This window comes from Myotis myotis, unplaced genomic scaffold (genome assembly GCF_014108235.1).
Source record: "Myotis myotis isolate mMyoMyo1 unplaced genomic scaffold, mMyoMyo1.p scaffold_m19_p_4, whole genome shotgun sequence".
NCBI classification, from domain to species: Eukaryota; Metazoa; Chordata; class Mammalia; order Chiroptera; family Vespertilionidae; genus Myotis; species Myotis myotis.
The window spans coordinates 32,726,194-32,750,447 of record NW_023416346.1 but is presented as its reverse complement, the minus strand read 5'-3'; the positions used below and the strand labels follow the sequence as shown (position 1 = coordinate 32,750,447).

Genomic DNA, 24,254 nt, shown 5'->3' with positions numbered 1-24,254 from the left:
CAACATAGCCAAAACAATGTCTCCAAGACCCTCATCTAACCAAGTCACATCCTTTAATGCTACTCTTCTCCCTCTTCTTCAAATGCACCCCAGGGCCTTTGAACCTGCTGCCCTCTGTTTAAAATATGCCATCGCTCCCTTGGCAACATTTAGTCACCTTGCATCTTTGGCTCAAAGATGAAAATGCTGCTTCCTCAAGGCAACCTTCTCTGATCCCCCGCCTGGGTCAGGTTCTGTGTGTAAATCCTTTCATGGCGCCCTGCACTCCTCTGCAGCACTTGTAGTTTTTCTAATAAATATATGGGTTTCTCTACCTTGGGGTATACTGCCTGTCTTTTCCCAGTAGGCTGTAAGCTTCCTAAGGAAAGGGATATTGTCTGTCTTATGCACTTCACCTAGTCCTGTGTCTGGTACACAGGAAACACTTAGTAAATGGCAGCCATTATCACTGTTTCATTTTTGAATCTTCACCAATCTTCAATTGGTAGAGCATCGTCCTGTATACTGGAAGGTCATGTGTTCAATTCCTGGTCAGGGCACATTCCCAGGTTGTGGTTTCCATCCCTGGTCGGGGATGTGTACGGAAGGTAGCCGACCAATGTTTCTCTCTTACATCAATGTTCCCCCCAAGCCTCCCTCCTCCTTCCCTTATCTCTAAAAATCAATGAAAACACATCCTTAGGTCAGTGGTCGGCAAACTGCAGCTCGCGAGCCACATGCGGCTCTTTGGCCCCGTAAGTGTGGCTCTTCCTAAGCCTTAGGAATACCCTAATTAAGTTAATAACAATGTACCTACCTATATAGTTTAAGTTTAAAAAATTTGGCTCTCAAAAGAAATTTCAATCGTTGTACTGTTGATATTTGGCTCTGTTGACTAATGAGTTTGCCAACCACTGCCTTAGGTGAAGATTAAAAAAATAAAATATAAAAATAAAAGTGGTCCCCCTTGACCTAGTCCTCCTAGGTGGTGAGAGCAGCTCAATGTATAAACTGAGTATGCTGTCACTGCTTATTGGGGGCATGCCATTTCTATTGATGCAGCTGAAGGCCATTTTCCTTTGTTGCTGTCTCACACTCTCAGCTCCAGCTGAACTTGACATCACTCAAACTACCCACCCACCAGCCCAAGTTTTGTTGCCATCAGAACATCTGTCAAGCTAGCTTTCCCTGCCCTGTTTCTGTGTGGTTGCTCTTTGTAACCTAAGTGTGGAGCTTTCCCCTCATCCCTGTGTAGTTCCATCATCTAATGTTATTGGGTCCTTGTTCTAATCTGTCTGTATCTTGCTGAGTCCCAATTCAGTATATTAACCAACCCTCCCAGCCTCGTGTCATCTGCTCACCTGAGCAATGTGTCCCTGCACCTGCCTCCAAGACCTGGATAACAACGAGGAGCAAGGGTAGTACTAATAACAGGGCCCTAGAAATGCTTCCAGAGATCTGGGCCTGGTACCTATTGAGGGGTGTTGAATCAGCAATACAAACTGTGCCCAGATCAAGTCCTGGCTTTGCCACTACTGTGGTTGCGAAATTGGGAATAATAATACTGTATATTAGTTTCCTAGGGCCATGGTATCAAAGTACCATAAACTTGGTGGCTTAAAAGAACAAGAAATGTATTCTCTCACAGTCTGGAGGCTAGAAGTTCAAAACCAAAGTATCTGCAGGGCCACACTTCCTCTAAATCAGTGGTTCTCAACCTTCTGGCCCTTTAAATACAGTTCCTCATGTTGTGACCCAACGATAAAATTATTTTCGTTGCTACTTCATAACTGTAATGTTGCTACTGTTATGAATCGTAATGTAAATATCTGATATGCAGGGTGGTCTTAGGCGACCCCTGTGAAAGGGTCGTTCGACTGCCAAAGGGGTCGCGACCCACAGGTTGAGAACCGCTGCTCTAAAGGTTCTAGTGGAGGATCCTTCCATGCCTCTTCTAGCTCCAGGTGGCTCCTGGTGTTCCTTGGCTTAAGGCAGCATAACTCCAGTCTCTGCCACATGGTCTTCTTCTCTCTGTATGTCTCTGTGAGTCCTCTTCTCTTCTTGTAAGGACACCAATCATTGAACGTAGAGCCCACCCTGCTCAATATGACCTTGTCTTAGCTAATTATACCTGCAAAGACCTTATGTCTAAATAAAGCCACATTCTGGCCTAGCCAGTGTGGTTCAGTGGTTGAGCATCGACCTATAAACCAGAAAGTCAGGGTTCGATTCCCGTTCAGGGCACATGCCCAGGTTTTGGGCTCGATCCCCAGTGTGGGGTGTGCAGGAGGTGGCCAATCAATGATTCTCTCTCATCATTGATGTTTCTGTCTTTTCTTCTCCCTTCCTCTCTGAAATCAATCAATAAATAAGGCCACATTCTGAAGTTCTGGAGGGACATGAATTGGGGGGTGGACACTATTGAACTCACTACAAGCCCAGGAAGATAATGTAGGGCAGGACTTCTCAAACAGTACCGTGCGCACATCCACTTGGAGAGCTTGTTAAAATGCAGATTTGAGTTAGTCAGCTTGGGTTGGGTCTGCATTTCTCACAAGCTCTCGGGTGATGCCCTAGCTGCTCCTCTGGGCTTTGAATAACAATGATGTAGGTGAAAGACAGTGCTTTGAAAACAGATGTCCGGTAGGCTTATTCCATTTCTTTTGTAATGAGTTTTTCTCACGGTCCTCTTTCCCATTCACCTGGCTCTTGTGCAAACTATAGAAGATAGAAAACATGTTTTAGTTTGAGTCCCCTCAAAAACAGACCCAGAGACAAGGACTCAGGTTTAGGTATTGTATTGGGGAGGTGCTCACATGAGGCACACGTGTGGAAGTAGCTAAAGGGAGAAAGGGGAGAAAAAACAAAAAAGATGGCATTAAACAGCAGGTGGCCAGGGGGCAACTAGGGCTCCATCCTGCAGGGGGACACTCCTCAGAAATGTCCTTCTGGATTGCTTGGCTGGGGTGGAGGTGGGGGGCTAGGGCATTTCTCCACTGATTTCCATTCCCCATCATTGAAAGCTGCCCTGGGATCGGGTTTCTGTGTGTAGCTGGCCTAGCTCCCTAATCCTGGAGAAAGCCCTTTCTCTGGCAGAGAAGCTGCAGGCACTGGATGTGAGAAGCATGGGCCTGCTGGAAAGAGCCTTCTCCTGCAGCCGCAGGTGACCTCGAGGAGGAGGCTAAGATGGGGGAGGGAGGGAGGGAGATCATCATCACCTGCTACAGAAGCCTTCCAGGTTTGCATGTCAGTGGTATCTCTACCATTCTATTTTGAGCTCATGAGCTACCCAAGCAAGCTCTCACTTACAGTTATGATTAAGACTGTCATCCAGCCCTAGAGGACACCTTGCCCACAGCAGTGGCATGGGAGAATCTGTCAATGGCCTGTCAAAACTCACATGTGCCTACCTCCCCTTATCTGCCTTCACATGGGTAAAAATTGTTTATACTGTTAGATGCATGATGGGGAGAAGTGACCCCCTAGGGTATTCCCACCTTAAGGAGGGAATACTCCCCTATCTCATAGTCCCAACTTCATTCACCTAGTTCAATTGATCCACACTCTTGATATTCAGTATCACGTATCATCTGCATCACAACCCTATGAGGTAGTTTCTATGATTGTCCCTATTTTATAGCCATATACTGAGGGCTTGAAAAGCTAAGTCGCTTGGCCAAGGTCACTTACAAAATGGCAATAGTGAGATCCAAATGTAGTCTATCTGATGTACTATACTCTGTGGATTCCAGATAGTAGGCCCCAATGAGATTTAAATAGAAATCAAAACTACATTTCTAGAACCATCTGTTGGACAAGAACAGTGAGGCAAACTACTTTTATTTGTACACAGCTTCTAGTCCTAGTATAACACAATAGGTCTGTTGAGGTGTGATTCCTCCCTTGGAAAAATAAGTTACTGCATGTAAAATACATGTATTCCTTTTTATAAATTAGTGTGTTCCTCTGTGCTGGTATTTGCTGGATGGGTGGATTTTTCTTAGATAATTGGTAACTGAATAGATCCAGACTCTAATAAACAAAAGATATTATGGAAAAATGAAATTTAAAAATTCAATATCATTAGTTTAAAATTTTTCATCATAGGATTTCCTCAACTAGTGATTTTCCCCAAAATGTATTAAATACAGAATTCCACTCTCACACACATTTCAGGAACACATTTACTTCGCAAAATAAAAGAAATCCACCTTTCTGCTATGTTTGTGGCCATTTTCCTTCTCTTTCTTGGCAGCACACTCCCCAAGAGAGAGCATGGTGGATTTCCCTGCACATGGTACGGACAGGGCCAGAGGTGTGTACACAGAGAGGTTTTCAATCCCTAAGTTTGAGTAAACCAGCCCTTGAAAAATGAGCCCATACAGCTCTGTGGAGGGAGAGAGAGTGGAGGGGTGGGGAGAAAATATGACCTTTTCTGCATTTCTTCAACTCTGGCTTCTTTCCCCTTTTTGTACACTTATCACTCACTGTAGAGAACACAGAAGAGAAAAGGCCCCAGTCTCTGCCTTGAAGGCCCTGACACTCCAGTTGGAGAGACAAGCAGAGCACACTGGAAACAGCTCATATACAACCCAAGGAATAGTGTGAGAGTGCATGGCTCTGACTCAAAATGCTGAACGGGGCTCAGGGAAGGGAGAGATGGGTATGGACTGAGAGAAAAGTAGGTGCAGTGAAAAGAGCACTGGCTGGGAGGTGAGGAGACCTGCGTTCTAGACCAGCTCATTGCCCAACCCTCTGTGTCACCCTGTGTTCATTTCTCTCACAGACCCATCTTCAACCAGCTTGCAGTCTAGCAGGGGCCATGGGACCAGAACTCCCACAGATGCATGCAATATCCCAGGATCAAGGAGGAGCAGTCATTCACCCAACATCTGAGCACCAGCTAGGTGCCAGGCACTGGGAGGCAAAAGTAAAACAAGTATGCTGAAACAGCTGCAGGTCCCCAAACTCACATGGCTACTCTTGCTTTTACACCTTTGCTCATGTTCTATCACCCAGAGTCACCCTCCTCATTTTGTCCACCTGGAAAAATGATTGAGCCTTTAAATGCCTGGCCAGGAATCACCTCTTTGTGAAGGGGTCTTAGTGCTCTTATTATGCTGGACTGAAATGGTCTCTGCCCCTCCTACCCATCTCTCTATCTCAACTGCAAGGTCCCTGAGGACAGGAACCAAGACGTATCTTTGTACCTGGTAGTGCCACCCGGCCTAGCCCAGAGCAGTGACTCCTTTAGTAAATGTTTGTCAAATCACACAGAATCAAGTCAAACTGAGAATGGGATTTTGACTCCGTCAGACTTCAATTTGCTTCACAGTCAAGAGTGAGCTTGGAAGCATGACCCACTTGTGGGCTTTGCTGACTGCGTGACAGACCAAGAGCTTCTGAGAGACATTTTACCAAATGGCACATTAGAGATGAATCTTGAAATGGAGGCCAATGCTCTGCTGCCACCCCCTTCTTAGGTTCTGGTTGAGAACCCAAACTCCAGAGGGGCTCATTTAAAAATCAGAACCAGGCATAGTCAGTCTGGCAGCTGCAAAGGTCACTGGGTTGGGGTGGCCAATTGTCTTAGTTCAGGCTTCTGTAATAGAAATGCCACAGATGGCCCTAACCGGTTTGGCTCAGTGGATAGTGTCAGCCTGCGGACTCAAGGGTCCCGGGTTCGATTCTGGTCAAGGGCATGTACCTTGGTTGCGGGCACATACCCAGTAGGGAGTGTGCAGGAGGCAGCTGATCGATGTTTCTCTCTCATCGATGTTTCTAACTCTCTATCCCACTCCCTTCCTCTCTGTAAAAAATCAATAAAATATATTTTAAAAAAAAAGAAATGCCACAGATGAATCAGCTTAAACAATGAATATTGATATTTCACAGAAGCCCAAGATCAAGGTGCTGGCAGTTCAGGCCTTCTTGTTGTATCCTCACATGTTGGAGACTAGAGGGTTATGGACAAGAGGCAAACTCCAGCTTCTTCTTACAAGGGCACTAATCCCATCATGAGGGCTCCACCCTCATGACCTACACACCTCCCAAAGGCCCCACCTCCTAATATCATCACTTTTGGGACTATATTTTTAACATATTTATTTAGGGGGGCACAAACATGCAGTCACAGTACCCATCATGTTGTACATAGATGCCACACCCACCCCAAAATGTGCAATGCAGCATCCTGGCACCACAGATGAGTAGAGGGACAAGGGTGACCAGCCCTTGGTGGAGTGGCCCTCATCTTCCATTGTCTGTCTCCCTTATACTCAGCTCCTGCTATGGGTAGAGAGAGGAGGCAGAGAAAATAATAATAGAAAATTCATAAACAGAATAGAAAACATAATCTACACAGTTGCAGAGGCTGAAAAATAAACGTAACATCCCAGAACACGGGATCCCTTTGATTGGTTAAGGGAGAAGTCTGGGCTAATGAGGGCAACAGAGTGGATCCAGCCCTTGACCAGCCAGTGTGCTTGTAAATTAACACGGAGGACCCAGGGGAGAGTTTGTGGCAATTCAGTGCCAGCCAGTCATTTCCACTACTGTAGCTGGGCACATAGCACAACATAGTCAGATGTTTTGATCCCACTTTTTCGTGCTGTCTTGGAAATGAGGCAAATGTGACCCTTTCCAACCAGAGGAGCCATAAACACCACAGGCCAGTCATCTGTATTCCTCTAAGGACCACTTGGGGTCAGTTCAGCTAGGATGAGGAGGTGGAGCAGAGAAGAGAATCCCCTAGTGAGGCAGCATGATGCTGTGGCCAGGGCCAAGGCCAGAGGCCAGTGCAAGGATGGGGAGGGGCAGCCAGACCACACCCATTCAGACACCATTACTACCCCATGTTTCCAATGCAGGAAGGCCCAGATCTGCATTAAAGCCAATAATGAGGATGGCAAGCAGGTGAGGGAAGGGGCAGAAACCTGAGACAAACCTTTTTTTTCTTTATTAAGGTATTACATATATGTCCTTATCCCCCCATTGCCCACCCACTCCTGCCCTCAACCCCCTAGTGCAATGATGGCTAGCCTATGGCACGCATGTCAGAGGTGACACGTGAACTCACTTTTTTGGTTGATTTTTCTTTGTTAAATGGCATTTAAATATATAAAATAAATATCAAAAATATGTCTTTGTTTTACTCTGGTTGCAAATATAAAATATTTCTATATGTGACATGGCACCAGAGTTAAGTTAGGGTTTTTCAAAATGCTGACACACCAAGCTCAAAAGGTTCGCCATCACTGCCCTAGTGTCTGTGTCCATTGGTTATGCTTATATGAATGCATACAAGTACTTTGGTTGATCTCTGCCTTCCCTCTGAGGTTTGACGGTCTGATTGATGCTTCTCTGTCTCTGGCTCTGTTTTTGTTCATCAGTTTATGTTGTTCATTATATTCTACAAATGAGTGAGATCATGTGATATTTATCTTTCTCTGACTGACTTACTTCGCTTAGCATAATGCTTTCCAAGTCCATTCATACTGTTACAAATGGTAGGAGTTCCTTCCTTTTTAAAGCAGCATAGTATTCCATTGTATAGATGTACCATCGTTTTTTTAATCCACTCATCTGCTGATGGGCACTTAGGTTGTTTCCAAATCTTAGCTATTGTAAATTGTCCTGCTATGAACATAGGAGCGCATATATCCTTTCTGATTGGTGTTTCTAGTTTCTTGGGATATAACCTAGAAGTGGTATTACTGGGTCAAATGGGAGTTCCATTTTTAGTTTTTTGAGGAAACTCCATACTGTTCTCCACAGTGGCTGCACCAGCCTGCATTCCCACCAGCAGTGCACAAGTGTTCCTTTTTCTCCGCATCCTCTCCAGCACTTGTCGTTTGTTGATTTGTTGATGATAGCCATTCTGACAGGTGTGAGATGGTTCCTCGATGTTGTTTTGATTTGCATCTCTCAGATGATTAGTGACTTTGAGATGTTTTCATATGTTTATTGGCCTTCTGTATATCCTCTTTCAAAAAGTATCTATTTAGGTCTGTTTATTTTCCTTTTGTTAAGTTGTATGAGTTCCCTGTAAATGTTGGAGATAAAACCCTTATCAGAGATAACATTGGCAATTATGGTCTCCCATGCAGTGAGCTTTCTTGTTGTTTTGTTGATGGTTTCTTTTGCTGTGCAGAAGCTTTTTATTTTGATGTAGTCCCATTTGCTTCTTTCCTCTTTAGTTTACATTGCCCAAGGAGCTGTATCGGTAAAGATATTACTATGACATATGTCTGATATTTTGCTACAACAAATGTCTGCTATTTTGCTGCCTGTGGATTCCTCTAAGATTTTTATAGTTTCCTGTCTTATGTTTGTCCTTTATCCATTTTGAGGTGTGTTTTTTTGTGTGTGTGTATGGTGTAAGTTGGTGGTCTAGTTTCATCTTTTTGCATGTATCTGTCCAATTTTCCCAACATCATTTATTAAAGAGACTGTCTTGACTCCACTGTATGCTCTTACCTCCTTTGTCAAATATTAATTGAGCGTAGTGGTTTGGGTCAGTTTCTGGGCTCTCTATTCTATTCCATTGGTCTATATGTCTGTTCTTGTGCCAGTACCAGGCAGTTTTGAGAACAGTGGCTTTGTAATACAGCTTGATATCTGGTATTGAGATCCCACCTACTTTGCTCTTCTTTCTTAGGATTGCTGCAGCTATTTGGGGTCTTTTTTATTACAGATGAATTTTTGGAGAGTTCATTCTAGATCTATGAAATATGCCATTGGTATTTTAATAGGAAGTACATTGAATCTATAAATTGCTTTGGGTAGTATGGACATTTTAATGATGTTGATTCTATCAAACCACGAACACAGTATGTTCTTCCATTTGTTTATGTTTTCCTCTATTTCTTTTTTCAGTGTCCTGTAGTTTTCTGAGTACAGGTTTTTTACCTCCTTAGTTAAGTTTATTCCTAGGTATCTTAATTTTTCTGGTGCAATGGTAAATGGGATTTATTTTTAACCTCTCTTTCTGTAAGTTCACTATTGGTGTATAAAAATGACATAGATTTCTGGGCGTTAATTTTGTATCCTGCTACATTGCCAAATTCATTTATTGAATTCATTTATTAAGTCTAATAATTTTTTATGGAGTCTGTGTACAGTATCATGTCATCTGCGAATAATGACAGTTATACTTCCTTTCCAATTTGGAGATCTTTTATTTCTTCTTCTTGTCTAATTGCTATGGCTAACACTTCCAGTACTATGTCAAGCAGGAGTGGTGAAAGTGGGTATCCCTGTCTTGTTCCTGTTCTTAGGGGAAACGGTTTTGGTTTTTGCCCATTGTGTATGATGTTGGCTGTAGGTTTGTCATATAAAGTTTTTATTATGTTGAGGTATGATCCCTCTATTCCCACTTTGCTGAGGGTTTTTATCAAGAAAGAGTGTTGGATTTTGTCAAGTGCTTTTTCTGCATCAATTGATATGTCTATGTGATTTTTATCTCTCAATTTGTTTATGTGATGTATCACATTTATTGATATGCAGATATTGTACCATCCTTGCATCTCCAGGAAAAATCCTACTTGGTTATGGTGTATGATCTTTCTGATGTTATGCTGGATCTGATTTGTTAGAATTTTGTTGAGGATTTTGGCATCTATGTTCATGAGGGATATTGGCCTGTAATTCTCTTTCTTTGTGTTGTCTTTATCTGGTTTTGGTATTAGGGTGATGCTGGCTTCATAGAATGAGCTTGGAAGTGTTCCTTCCTCTTGAATTTTTTGGAATAGTCTGAGGAGGATAGGTTTAGTTCTTCTTTTAATGTTTGGTAAAACTCCCCTGTGAAGCCATCTAGCCCTGGGCTTTTGTTTGCTGGTAGCTTTTTGATGACTGCTTCAATTTCCTCCATAGTTATCGGCCTGTTGAGATATTTAGATTCTTCCTGATTGAGTTTTGGAAGGTTGTATTTTTTTAGGAATATGTCCATTTCCTCTAGATTGTCTAGTTTGTTGGAATAGAGTTGTTCATAGTATTTTCTTTTTTTACAATCCTTTGTATTTCTGTGGGGTCTGTTGTTATTTCGCCTCTTTTATTTCTGATTTTGTTTATTTGGGTCCTCTCTCTTTGCTTCTTGGTGAGCCTGGCTAGAGGTTCATCAATCTTGTTTACCCATTCAAAGAACCACCTCTTGGTTTCATTGATAACTTTTTTTTTAATTGATTTCAGCTCTAGCTGATTTGGCTCAGTAGATAGAGTGTCGGCCTACAGACCAAAGGGTCCCAGGTTCGATTCCAATCAAGGGCACATACCTCAGTTGCAGGCTCCTCCCCGGCCCAGGCCCTGGTCAGGGCACATGCAGGAGGCAACCAATCAATGTGTTTCTCTCACATCGATATTTCTGTCTTTCCCTCTCTCTTCTTCTCTCTCTCTAAAAATCAATGAAAAAATGTCCTTGGGTGAGGATTTTAAAAAAATTAATTTCAAAGAGGAAGAGAGAGATAGAAACATCAATGATGAGAGAGAATCATTGATTGGCTGCCTCCTGCACGCCCCCTACTGAGGATCAAACCTTCAACCTGGACATGTGCCCTGGCCGGGAATCGAACGATGACCTTTATAGGTCTATGCTCAACCACTGAGCAACACCAGCCAGGCCCTAGGACAAGCTTTTAAGCCAGTGTCTTTGTAAGTGCCTTGGCTTGTTTATCAATATGATGTCCATGACAACTCTTGCCCCATAGTTCAGGCCTCAGAGTCAGCCGTGGATAGGGTTCAGATTCAATGTGAAATGGAGTCTGGGGTCAGCCTCAGTCTGGGACTGATGTAGGCTGGGCCTACATGCTCGGCTTCATTAACACCAAACTTGGACCAACCCCAGGCTCAGTCTCCAGGAACAGCTTCATTTGAAACTTTGTAAGATGCCAGTAAACAACACACTAATGAAATCCACAGATGAGCTAAAACTGGACTGTTCAGCATCAGCCAGGACTGAGATTAAGTCTCTAGAGGGCCTAGGAGGTTAGAAATATGGTGAGGAAATAACCAAGTGAAATTCAGCCTGGACAGGTTCCAGCTAACTTCGTGTGCCAGATTCTCCCACAGTTATCAGAGGGCAGGAGGGCTGTAGAGAGCAGCAGGGCTAAAGGACACAGAAGGGCAGGATGTGGCAGGGGCTTGGGGTATGTGACCCTACCCCAGTCATTTGGGGGTGAGTCTTTACAGACAGCATAAGTACCAGGGAGCAGGCTCCTGTCCATGTGGGCCTGGAGGAATTCCAAGGAGGTCCAGCAGGACTAAGGAGTTCCAACGGGAGCAGATTTTAGGGACACTGGACAGGAAGGGCATTATGAATGAGTCATGCTTGGGACAATTTTGCATCAGAAGCACCAAGCTCTCCTGTGCCACCTGTGCCCTGGGGAGCTTCCCAGCAACATCTTGAGTCAACAGAAGATGTCAGTGATAAAGTCTCTGGAGTCAGGCTGGCCTGACTCCCACTCCTAATCCTGTTCTGAACTTGTAGATTAGTTAGCTAACTTTCTACAGTCCATTTCCTCACCTGCAAAATGGGATGATATTTGACTTTCCTTATAGAGTGTCCTGAGGACAAAATAAGATAATGCTTCTGAAGCAATAAGCACAGTTCTTAACATATAATGTCAGCCAAGAAGAGGACGAGGAAACCAAACACTTGCTGGAGACATCACCACAGTATCCTTCCAAATTGCTTCTCCTCAGAGCCTACCCACTATGGGGCTTCAGACCAACCCAGTCTCTCCTCAGCCTGAAAATAACTGGTCTCTCCACATACTGCTCTCTGCCAAGCCCCAGTTGCTGAAAGAACTCACACTGCCACATTAATGACCAATCGTGGGTTGAATTTCTTGCTCCCTCCATAACTCCTGCCATTAATGCAGATCATCATACCTTTAGCTAGAACTTTTGAACTTTAAGATTTTCCTCAAAGATTTATAAAACAAGTCTCGGTGTGTCATTTGTGTGTAGCAGACAGTATTTAAATGCCTGGGCAGGTTAACTTTGGTTGATGTGGCCCAGTAGGGGCCAAGACTGTGGATTCCATCTGAGTGCAGACCACTTTCTTTCATTCTAACCCTAACCATGGACTAAGCCCTAATTAAACCCTAACCCTAGCCTCAACCTGAGCCTCCACCCCTAGTCTGCCAACTTCATATGGAGTGTGAAAAACTCCCATGTAGGAAAAACCATCAAAAGACATCTCATGGGACAGACATTGTTTTATTGATTCCTCTCTCAATTATGAGCCCTCACCGAATTTGAAGTTGCACAGAATAATCTCCCCCAAAGGATGATAGAGCCTTAGAACTGCCCTCTGGGCACTTGCAGGTTCAAGCTGGCAGTGACAACAGCTAGGAGTTCAAAAGCAACACATAAATGGATATGATGTTCTCTCTTGTTAGAGCAAGACTCGGGGCCCTAAAGGGGCGTGATGCCACGGTGAGGATGAGCCTATAAGGTGTGCCCAGGCTGAGGTAGGTGTAGAGAGTGCACTACTTCTCTCTCATAGGTCCAACAAGTCTTTCACTTTCCTTGATACCAAACTCCAGCAAGAGAGCCAAAGATAAGCCTGCTGGTAAGACCCGCTGCCTGAGATCTTGACCCAGCTCTCCATCTGGGCTATTTCTTACCATGACCAGTTTCAACATGAGATTAGGAAGTGTCCTGTCAGATTTTCCAGGCCAGCCCCAATTTCCTCCACCCAGGCCCTTGATCAGACCATGTGTCCAGAGTTATAGGTCAGAACATGTGTTCCCCATAAATAAGAAGCTTAATAAGAAAGTGTGGAACAGCTGGCTCCAGCCAGATCTTGTCACCTCAGTCATTCCAATGTCCCCCTCAATGCCAAGTCTTCGCCAGCCAGCTGTAGCCAGCTAAGTTATTGCTCATAGCTTTAAAAATGGGTCCTTACTGTCTAGCTATTTCCAAGTAAATCCTGGTTCCCCACCTATTGCCTAAGGAGCTGTGGATCAGTCTGGGAGATCTCATGGGCAGAGCCTACTCTTTCCTCCTTGTTATGCTCTTGGAAATAGGGCTCTTGCACCCAATGGAAACTCTTTGTTGAGTTCTTATCATGTCCCAGGCTGTGAGCTAGGCTATCTCAATGAACAAAATAAAGTTCCTGTTCTCATGAAGCCACATGTTAGTGGCACACAAAGGGATCACCAGGACAGGAAACCCAAAGGCACTTGTTCAGAAAACAGGTATTGGGCACCCATTGTGTCCCAGGCTTTAGACTAGGTCTTGGAGGCACAATAACAAAGCACACCTGGTACTTGGCCAGGAGGAGCCACCAGCCAGGCCAGCATTGTGGCCACCCTTCCAGAGGAAATGTTTTCTATCAGGATTTTGGTTGGAGACGGCTCCATTGGCCCTGGTCAGCTGCCCACGACTCACTGTTCCATCCCTTCACTCTTCCTCACCACAAGCAGCACAGGGTGACTGAGAACTCACAGCGAGCTATTCATTCATACAGCTACAAGGAACCAGACTAGGGTTTCTTTGAAGGTAACAGGAAGGAGAAGATGGTTTCCAGGTTCGCCTCAGAGCAGAAGGTGCAGACGGGAGGGAGAAGCAGCAGCAGCTTTCCTTTGGGGGCTATTGTTAATATCTCTACCATATGCATTGACCATCTGACCAATTGGTAAACCAAACCCAACATCCCCCCCCTCAGAAACCCCCACAACCTGCCTACTCCAAGCGGACACTCCAGCAAGACAGGGATCTAAGAGCCTGGACCATACTGTGGAGCCTGAAGAGGCCCAGACAGATTGTCTTGCCTGGAGTTCTGCTGGAAGGGGAGAAACAATTGCCTTGGGAACCAACCAGTAAGGACTGGTCCCAGGCAGGGTGGCAGGGTGGGGATCTTAGGAAGCTGCAGGGTTAGAGTTGTGGGCACAAAGATTCACTGCCCATAGCATTCTTAGAGAGAACCAGCTGCAGGGAGCTGAGTTCACTGACATCCACAGCTGCTACACGTTTGGACTTTCAGTGGTATTCACATCAAGACCATGTTTACCCCAGGCTTCTTCCAGTCAATGACTGAGTCTGCCAGGGACACCAGTCCCAGCCACTCCTGTGACATGGGATTCCTCCAATAGGCAAACCTTGCTCAGGGATTTCTCATCAATCTGGCCAGTACTTTCTCAGAACTGTGCTGCCGTCTGAGACTCTTCCCTCCCAAGCCTCCTTCCCTTGCCATCTCCTTTTTCAGGTGTCAGTCCTGCACTGTGGTGGGAAGGCTCTTCCTGCCTAGTCCTGCTTCCATGCCTGTATCTTTCACATGTTTTTCCTCCAATAAATCACTTGCACATTTAATCCCATATTGATGTCTGCTTCTCAGAGGACCCACGCTGAGAGAAGGCAACAATCCTGTGGGTCAGGACAAATAGCCTAATAGATATATATGCCGCCCGCAGCCAAGAAGGTTCAGAACCCACTAGCAAGAGAGCATTGTTTTCCCAGGTCTATGGGAGGAGCTGACATGGGCTCCTTCCTGATGGCTTAGGAGTCCGAGCCTCACACCGTTCCCATCCTGCTGAGGAAAACCTGCACCAACTCTCCTTCCTCAGTTCAGGGGTCTAAGGCTTCCTCAAGTAGAAGTCTTGGAAAAGAAAATACTCATTTTAATTCAATAAAAAAAAAATCCAGCTATGCCTCACTTTGCCCAAGAGCTGTGTCCTTGAGAAGTTGAGTGCAAATTAAATTGTGGTGAACCAGATCCCATTGTACATGCCCCAGGAGGCTCACAATTAAAAAGAACTCTACAGGCTATCAAAAGTCAGCATGCCACATATCTGAGTTGACAGTAAACCTGATGACAAAGGGTGCCCTTTGACCTGCCCCATGGCATTTTTCCAAGGTAGGTATACTTTGAAGAAGTTGAGCAAACAGCAATTGCAACAGGTCCCTGGCCTTGAAGAGCTCTGAGCCCATTGAGGAGACAAACAGGATCCCAATTGGAGAAAAATAGACCACAGAGGATTAATTTGAGTAATATCTGGGTGGTGACACCATTGCTAGTTCCGTAGTTCTGAGAAGCAGGAGTGAGTTTAGGCAAGAATACTCAGAGAGGCCACTGAGGGTAGGCACCTTAGACTGGGCTCCAGGCATTCATACCACCACTACACAGAGTTGTCCCCTTCCTGCCTCTCCCTGTCTATCCCAGTTGCCCTGGAGCCTACTCTGCTCCCTTGGCCTGGCCACATGGTTGCCTGCCTGGGGAAGCCCTGGCATGGTTCTCAGTGCCAGAGGTGGGGATGAAAATGAATGGGCTAGTTGGAGTGTGGCCAGCCCACATGTCCAGCTTCAGGGCACAGGGCCAAGTTGACAATGTTGGCATGCGAACACTGCTGCTGTAGCCTCCAAAATACCAGTTGAGGTTTTCTTCTACTTTGGGGTTAGTAAGAGAAACCTCATTTCTATTCTGCCTTTGTTTTCCCTAGTTTTCCTTTTCTTTGTAATAGTGTTAATGGTTGTGCCTGGAGGTGAGACAGGGAAGGCAGGACAAGAGAACAAGGAAGTCCAGAATGTGCCTTGGGGCCTCAAAGCATCTCATCTAGCACCCCCTGCTCCCATCCCTCAGCCTGAGCCTCCAGCAGTCCCTCCCAGGGCTTATTATCCAAGAGGGCTCCAACTCTCTTTTTCTCCTCCATCATGACTTCCCTAAACTGTGGCCCATTCCCTCAGCATCAAGCTCTCTCCTGGTAAATCAGGACATTCACTCTGTCCTGGGCTGTCTTCTCCTCTTATTGGACATCCTCTCTCTGGACAATCTCACGCTTTCCCATGGCCTAAGATACCATTGTATATGCCATAAACTCCACGTTTATTTCTCCAGCCCCAGCTCTCCTCTAAACCCCAGATCTGCATAGTCAACTGCCCTCTCAAAATCCACATGTCTACAACTGAACTCACCATCTCCATCCCCTAATAAACAAAACACTCCTCAAAAAAAGAGAAAAAAACTTCTCCTGCCCCAGTCTCAGTGAATGGCACTACCATCCTTCTAGTTGTTGAAGCCAGAAAACTGGGGGTCATCCTGGACTCTGCCCTTTACTTCACCCACCACCCATATCCTATCTATCAGCAAGTCTTTTCAATTCTACCTCTTAAATATCCTTCAAATATTTTCACATCTCTCTAGTCCCACCGCCAGTCCTTTAGTTAAGATCACCATCAGTTCATTCATAGACAACTTAAATAACCTCATAATTTGTTTTTCTGCCTTAGTATTTACCTCCTGTCCATGTCTATGATGGCTCTTGCTTTCTGCCTGCAGGCACTTTCTGTATCATGGCGTGGGAAGGGAAATCCCAGAAGATCACAATGGTCTCCCTGAGTTGACGAGAAAAACACTGGAGTTTGAGGGACTGAGGTGTCTGGAATTTGCAGGGTAGAGCTTTGTAAATAAAAGAACAGTACAGAAAGGAGTTTCAGATATCTGCATAGCGATCCTCTTGATTGGATTGGTGAATACCACGCTACACATACATATAGTTTCTTATATAAATTATTTCAAAAAAGATAAATGACTAATGCAAAAATCATAACAATGTATTTTGGAGTTATAATGTATGTAGAAGCAAAATGTACTACAACAAAACAATGGGAGGGGGAAATCAAAGTATGCTGTTTTAAGGGTCTAAATTGCACATGAAATCATATATAGGGTTTGAAGATAGATTGTAATAAGTTAAAAATGCTTGTTTAAAACCCTAGGGCAACTGCAAAAAATTGTTATATCTAGACAATCAATGGTGGAGATAAAATATAATAGTACTAGAGGCCCGGTGCACAAAAATTTGTGCACTCAGGGGGGAAGGAGGGTCCCTCAGCCCGGCCTGTGCCCTCTCGCAGTCTGGGACCCCTTGGGAGATAACGACCTGCTGGCTTAGGCCTGCTCCCGGGTAGCAGAGGGCAGGCCCAATCCCTAGGTGCAGCCCCTGGTCGGGCTCAGAGCAGGGCTGATTGGGGAGTAGGGGCACCGCCCCCTGTCATGCACAGAGCAGGGCGGATCGGGAGGTTATGATGCCACCCTCAGTCACGCTCAGGGTAGGGCCGATTGGGGGGTTGGGGCACCGCACCCTGTCACACTCAAGGCAGGGTCGATGGGGAGGTTGCGGCGCCACCCTCTGTCACACACAGAGCAGGGCCAATCGGGGGGTTGGGGCTCTGTACCCTGTCACGCACAGAGCAGGGTCGATCAGGGGGTTGGGGAGCTCCCCCCATCACCCACAGAGCAGGGCCCATCAGGGGGTTGAGGAGCTCCCCCTGTCACTCACAGAGTAGGGCAAATAGGGGAGTTGGGGCACCGCCCCCTGTCACACACAGAGCAGGGCCGATCAGGGGTTGGGGAGCGCCCCCCATCACACTCAGGGCAGGGCCGATGGGGAGGTTATGGCTCTACCCCGTCACACACAGAGCAGGGCCCGTGGGGGGGGGGGTTGGGGCGCCGCACCCTGTCACACACAGAACAGGGCCAATCAGGGTGTTGGGGCACTGCAGCCTGTCACACACAGAGCCGCAGGGCGATCGGGGGTTGGGGAGCTCCCCCCTATCAGGCACAGAGCAGGACTGATCAGGGGGTTGGGGCACCGCAGCCTGTCACACACAGAGCCGCAGGGTGATCAGGGGGTTTGGTCGCTGCCCCCTGTCACGCTGATCCCGGTGCCGGGAGGCCTCGCGGCTCTGCTGATCCCGGTGCTGGGAGGCATATTACCCTTTTACTATATAGGATAGAGGTCTGGTGCATGGGTGGGGGCCAGCTGGTTTGCCCTGAAGGGTGTCCTGGATCAGGGTGGGGGTCCTCACTGGGGTGCCTGGCCAGTCTGGGTGAGGGGCTAAGGGCTGTTTTCAGGCTGGCGGGTGACTGAAGCTCCCAACCACTCCTTTTATTCTTTTTTCTTTTTTTATTCTGGGCCAGCTTTAGCTCTGAGGCTTGGCTCCAGCTCTTAGGCCTCGGCTGCTGAAAGCAAGTATCTGGTTTGTTTGGGTTCTATAATCGAAACACTGTTTCAACTCCAGCTCTGAGATCCCGGCTGGCTGAAAGCAGGTTTCTGGGGTTTTGTTTAGCTTCTATTTTTGTAACAATGTTTCAAACTGCAAGCTCAGAGGCCGGCAAGGCAGGCGGGGAACGTTGGCTTCCTCCGTCACTGAAGCAAGCAAGCCTCATGTTCGCTTCAAGCTGCCTGGCTGCCGGCCGCCATCTTGGCTGGCAGTTAATTTGCATATCGCCCTGATTAGCCAATGGGAAGGGTAGCAGATGTATGGCTAATTACCATGTTTCTCTTTTATTAGATAGGATAATATTTGTATTATTCTTTGATAGTTGTCCCTCCAGGAGGTGGAGCCTAATTTTCCTCCCCTTGAGTATGGGCTAAGCTTAGGGATTTTCATATAATAAATAGAATTTGAAATGGGAGAAACAGCAGCTTTAAAGTGGAAAAATCTAACAGATACCACCTTGAACAGGAAATCAAAGTTAACATCATCAGTAAGACATGTTGATGTCATGTACCCCTCCTGATGTGATGGGATGACAAGGGTACAACACCTAATGGTATTCTTCCTAAAATGTTATAACCACACATTGACCAAGAGAAAACATCAGACAAACACAAATTGAGAGACATTCTACAAAATACCTGACCAGTACTCCTAAAAACTGTACAGATCATAAAACACACACACGCACACGCACACGCACACGCACACACACACACACACAGAAATGTCTGAGAAACTCTCATAGCCAGGAGGAATCTGAGGAGATATGATGACAAATTGAAATGTGATATCCTGGATGGGATCCTGGAACAGAAAAAGTCATTAATGGGAAAATCCAAATGAAGTCATTAGTGTAGTTAATTGTATTATACCAATGTGAATGTCTTAGTTTTGATAAATATGTTACCATGTTTATGTAAGGTGTTAACATTAAAGGAAGTTGGATAAAATTGTCTGGGAACACTCTTACTATCTTTGCAACTCTTCTGTAAATCTCAAATTATTTCAAAGTAAAAAAAAATTAAATTAAATACTCAGTGTAAGAAAGGGCAGAAAAAGGGAAAAGTTGGTGAAGTATAGCTGGAAATAATAAAAATCAATTAGAGAAATGATGACCTGAACCCAACCATATCAATAACTACATTAAATATAAATTTACTCTACTAGTAAGCAATAAAATTAAATACCATTCCACTGTTAACAAAACAATATTGGCCTCAACTTTTTTGCTGTCTGTAAGATTGTTTTTAAATATAAAGGCACAGATATGTTAAAACTAAAATGATGGATATGGCTATATTAATTTCAAAGTAAGGTTTAAGACACGAACTATTACCAAGTGTAAAGACATTTAGGATTCTGGGAGGAACTCAAGATGACCGGTCATAATGAGTTCAAGCTGACTGAGCCACCTGAGGATGGCATCTTCTCAGTGAAGTTCAACCCCAACACCTTCCAGTTCCTGCTGGTTTCCTCCTGAGATGCGTCAGTATGCCTCTATGATGTACCAGTCAACTCCATTTGGTTCAAGTACCAGCAGACTGGCACCATGCTGGACTGTGCCTTCTAGATTCCAACACATGTCTGGAGTGGAGGATTAGATCATCAATTGAAAATGCATGATTTGAACACCGACCAAGAAAATCTTGTTGGAACCCATGATACCCCTATCAAATGTGTTGAATCCTGTCCAGAAGTAAATGTGATGGTTACTAGGAGTTAGGATAAGACAGTTAAATTGTGGGATAGCAAATCAACAAACAACAAATGCTGGCAAGGATGTGGAGAAAAAGGAACCCTCATGAACTGCTGGTGGGAATGCAGACTGGTGCAGCCACTGTGGAAGACAGTATGGAGTTTCCTCAAAAAGTTAAAAATGGAACTCCCATTTGACCCAGTAATCCCACTTCTAGGAATATATCCCAAGAAACCAGAAACACCAATCAGAAAGGATATATGCACCCCTATGTTCATAGCAGCACAATTTACAATAGCTAAGATTTGGAAACAACCTAAGTGCCTATCAGTAGATGAATGGATTAAAAAACTATAGTACATCTACACAATGGAATACTATATATATATATATATATATATATATATATATATATATATATATATATATATATAAAGAGCCAGGGTCCGTAAGGACCAAAGGCTTGATGAAACACCAGAAGCCAGTGCTGGGTTGCCATGGTGACCCAGCACTGACTGCCGAGGGGGCTGCAGATCAGGCCTGGAGAGAGGCTGGCAGAGAGAGAGGCAGGGTCTGATCTGCAGCCTCTGTGGCAGCTGTTGATCAACTGTTGCCTCTCTCTTTCTCTCTGGGCTTCCCCATCAGCCTTGCCTCTCTTTCTCTCCAGGCTTCTGGGGGGCTGCTAATCAGCCCCGCCTCTTTGATCAGGCCCAGAGATAGGCTCGAAGACGCTGACTGGCATAGAAACTGACCAATCAGAACCTAATCTGGGTGAAGTGCCAGGAACCAATGGCTGCCTAGGACGTGGAGCTTTTGACGCTGACTGGCATCAAAACTGACCAATCAGAACCTAATCTGGGTGAACTGGGAAGGCAGAACCTAAGGTGGGGGCTGAGGAGGGGTTTTAAAGGCAACAGCTGTTTGGTGTAAGGTGTAAGAAAGCAGTTCAGCCCTAGCCGGTGGGGCTCAGTGGACTGAGCGTCGGCCTGTGGACTGAAGGGTCCCAGGTTTGATTCCGGTCAAGGGCATGTACCTTGGTTGCGGGCACATCCCCAGTGGGGGGTGTGCAGGAGGCAGCTGATCGATGTTTCTAATTCTCTATCCCTCTCCCTTCGTCTCTCAAAAAAAATCAATAAAATATATTAAAAAAAAAAAAAAAGAAAGCAGTTCAAATTTTTAATGACTGCTTTGGCAGTATAGTGCATATGGCTGGCTATCAGTCCAGATATAGGGATTATGTGTTTTTGTCTGCCAAGAGCATCTCCTCCTGATGAAAAAGGCTCCCCCCCATTTAAGCAATCCTATCCTATATAATCTATCTATATTAACAAAAGGGTAATATGCTAATTAGACCAGGTCGACTGGCCATCTTCCACATGTCCAACTTCCTTCTGGACAAAGCCATGGTGGTGGGGACTGAGGCAGAGGCTGTTAGGGGTGATCAGGCAGACAGGGGAGGGCAGTTTGGGGCAATCAGACCAGCAGGGGAGCAGTTAGGTGTCGATCAGGCTAGCAAGGGAGTGGCTACAGGGTGATCAGGCAGGCAGGCAGAAGTGGTTAGGGGCAATCAGGCAGGCAGGCAGGTGAGCGTTTGGGAGCCAGCAGTCCCGGATTTTGAGAGGGATGTCTGACTGCCAGTTTAGGCCAGATCCCACAGGGCCATTGTGTAGATGTACCTGAGGGTCCCAGATTGGAGAGGGTTCAGGCTGGGCTGAGGGACCCCCCCCTCAGTGCACAAATTTTGTGCACTGGGCCTCTAGTGCCGCTATAAAAAAGAAGGAACGTTTACCATTTGCAACAGCATGGATGGAACTGGAGAGCATTGTGCTAAGCAAAATAAGCCAGTCAGAGAAAGATAAATATCACATGATCTCACTAATATGTGGGATATAATGATCAACATAATTTGATGAACAAAAATAGATCCAGAGACAAATGGCAGGGGAGGTGGGGGGTTAGAGAGCAACCAAAGGACTTGTATGCATGCATATTAGCATAACCAATGGACACAGACACTGGGGCAGTGGGGACTTGCCCGGGGTGGGAATGGTTGGGGCAGGTCAATTAGGGAAAAAGGAGACATATGTAAAACTTAAGATAATTATATATATATATATATATATATATATATATGTAACTAAAAAAACAAAACCAAAAAAAACACTTTAGACAATAAAAAAAATTATGAGATCACAGACCTTCTTGCTGGGACCTTCTGTCAGCCTGAAAAGGTGTATACCCTCTTAGTGTCTGGAGACAGGCTAACTGTGGACACTGAAGGCCACAGAGTATTGGTGTGGGACCTACGGAACATAGGCTACACATAGCAGCACCGTGAGTCCAGCCTGAAGTACCAGACTTGCTACATGTGAGCATTTCCAAACAAGCAGGGTTATGTATTGAGCTCTACTGAAGGCCAAGTGGCAGTTGAGGACTTAGACCCAAGCCCTGGGGTACAGAAGAAAACATATGCCTTTAAGTGTCACAGACTAAAAGAAAATAATATTGAGCAGATTTACCTAGTCAATGCTATTTCTTTTCACAACATCCACAATGCATTTGCCATAGGTGGTTCTGAAGGATTTGTAAATATTTGGGATCCACTTTTTTAAAAAGTGACTGTGCCAGTTCCATCAGTATCCCACCAGTATTGCATCACTTGCCTTCAATAATGATGGGACTACACTTGTGATAGCATCATCATATATGTATGAAATGGATGACATGGACCATCCAGAAGATGGTATCTTCATTCACTAAGTGACAGATGCAGAAACAGAACTCAAGTCCACCTAATCATCTCATGAAAGTGGTTTCTCTATGGAAAGCTTTGTTTTCCATTCTACAAATACATGTTTATCCCCCCTAGGAATGCATTATAGTCATTGTGGACATGTTACTTAATATGTGGATTTCTCTCTTTTCTGTCTGACACAAAACCTGTCTGCACCCTTTCATGCTGACTTTGTGTAGTAGATGAGATATCTTAGTGTCCTTGTGCAGTACTGGGAAGAATTGTTTTGACACCAGCAAGCCCAGTTGATTTTTCTAAGCATCTTGAGCTCTTTTTGTAAAATAACCTGAACCTATTATTCCCTTTAAAAAAGACATTTATAGTGATAAAAAGGTCACTTCCTCAAGACAATATAACAATCTTAAATGTGTAAGTACCTATTAACAAGCCCCAAAATACTTAAAGCCAAAACTGACAGAACTGAAACAAGAAATAAACAAAATTACAATTATAGTTGGAGAGTTTAACAGTTCTCTCTCAGTAACTGAAAAAACAAGTAAACAGAAAATTATTAAGGATGTAGAAGACTTGAACAGCCCTATCAATCAACTTGACCTAACTATCATGAATAGAACACTAAACCCAACATCTGCAGAATAAACGTTCTTCTCAAGCACACATGGAACATTCTCCACGATAGACCATATGCTGGGCCATAAAACGTGTCTCAATAAATTTTAAAGGACTGAAATCATAGAAAGCATGTTTTCTGACCTCAACAGAATTAAATTAGAAAGCAATAACAAAAAGATGTCAGAAAATTCTTAAATATTTGGAAATTAAATGACACACTTTTAAATAACCTATGGGTCAAAGAATAATCAAAAGGGAATTGAAACGTATTTTTAAATGGAAGAAAATGAAAACAGCATATAAAAATTTGTGAGATGCCGCTACAGCAGTACTTACGGGGACATTTATAGCCCTTAATACCTATATTAAGAAAGAAGAAAGGTCTCAGATCAACGACTTCAACTTCAAATTTAAGAAGCTAGAAAAAGAAGAGCAAATTGAGCCCAAAGTAAGTAAAAGGAAGGAAATAGTAGAAGAAAGAGCAGAAATAGCAAAGAGAGGGAGAGAGAGAGAGAGAGAGAGAGAGAGAGAGAGAGAGAGAGAGAGAGAGAGAGAGAAAATCAATGAAACCAAAAGCTGGTGTTTTCAAGCAAATAGTAATATTGATAAACTTCTATGTAGGTAGTGCTCATTACATGGTTTTATTCATTTGTCAAAAATCTTTGAACACTTTGCACATTTTTCATGAGTACATTATACAGTCTGTGGCAAAAGTAGGTTTAGAGTTGTTTGTATGGAAAATAATATAATAATAAATAATAACATAAGAATAAACTCTGTTTTTTGTGTACTCACATTGTAAACCTACTTTTGCCCCACACTGTATAGTCTGTAAATTATACCCAAAGAATGGACACTTCACAAAGAATGACATACAAATGACCAATAAACATATAAAAAGATGCTTAGCATCATTAGTCATCAGTGAAATGCAAATTAAAGCCACCATGAGATATTAGTACACACCACTAGAATAGATTTTTTAAAAATGAAAATACCAAGTGGATGCAAAGCAGTGAGAACTCTCTTTGTTGATTGCAGTATAAAATGGTACAACCATTGTGGAAATCAGTCCAGTAGTTTCTCATAAAATTAAATATAAGCCAATACTTTGGGCTGGCAATTCCATTTTTAGGTATTTATCCAAGAGAAAGTATAACATGCACACAAAAAGCCTTTACAAAAATGTTCAAAGAAGACAAACCTTTA

The 24,254-nt window shown here is 44.4% G+C and overlaps 1 pseudogene; it reads left to right on the top strand.

Moving 5' to 3' along the window:
* The first annotated feature begins 19,354 nt into the window (after nt 1-19,354).
* LOC118653345 lies at nt 19,355-22,474 on the top strand (annotated as a pseudogene).
* Nucleotides 22,475-24,254: the final 1,780 nt, after the last annotated feature.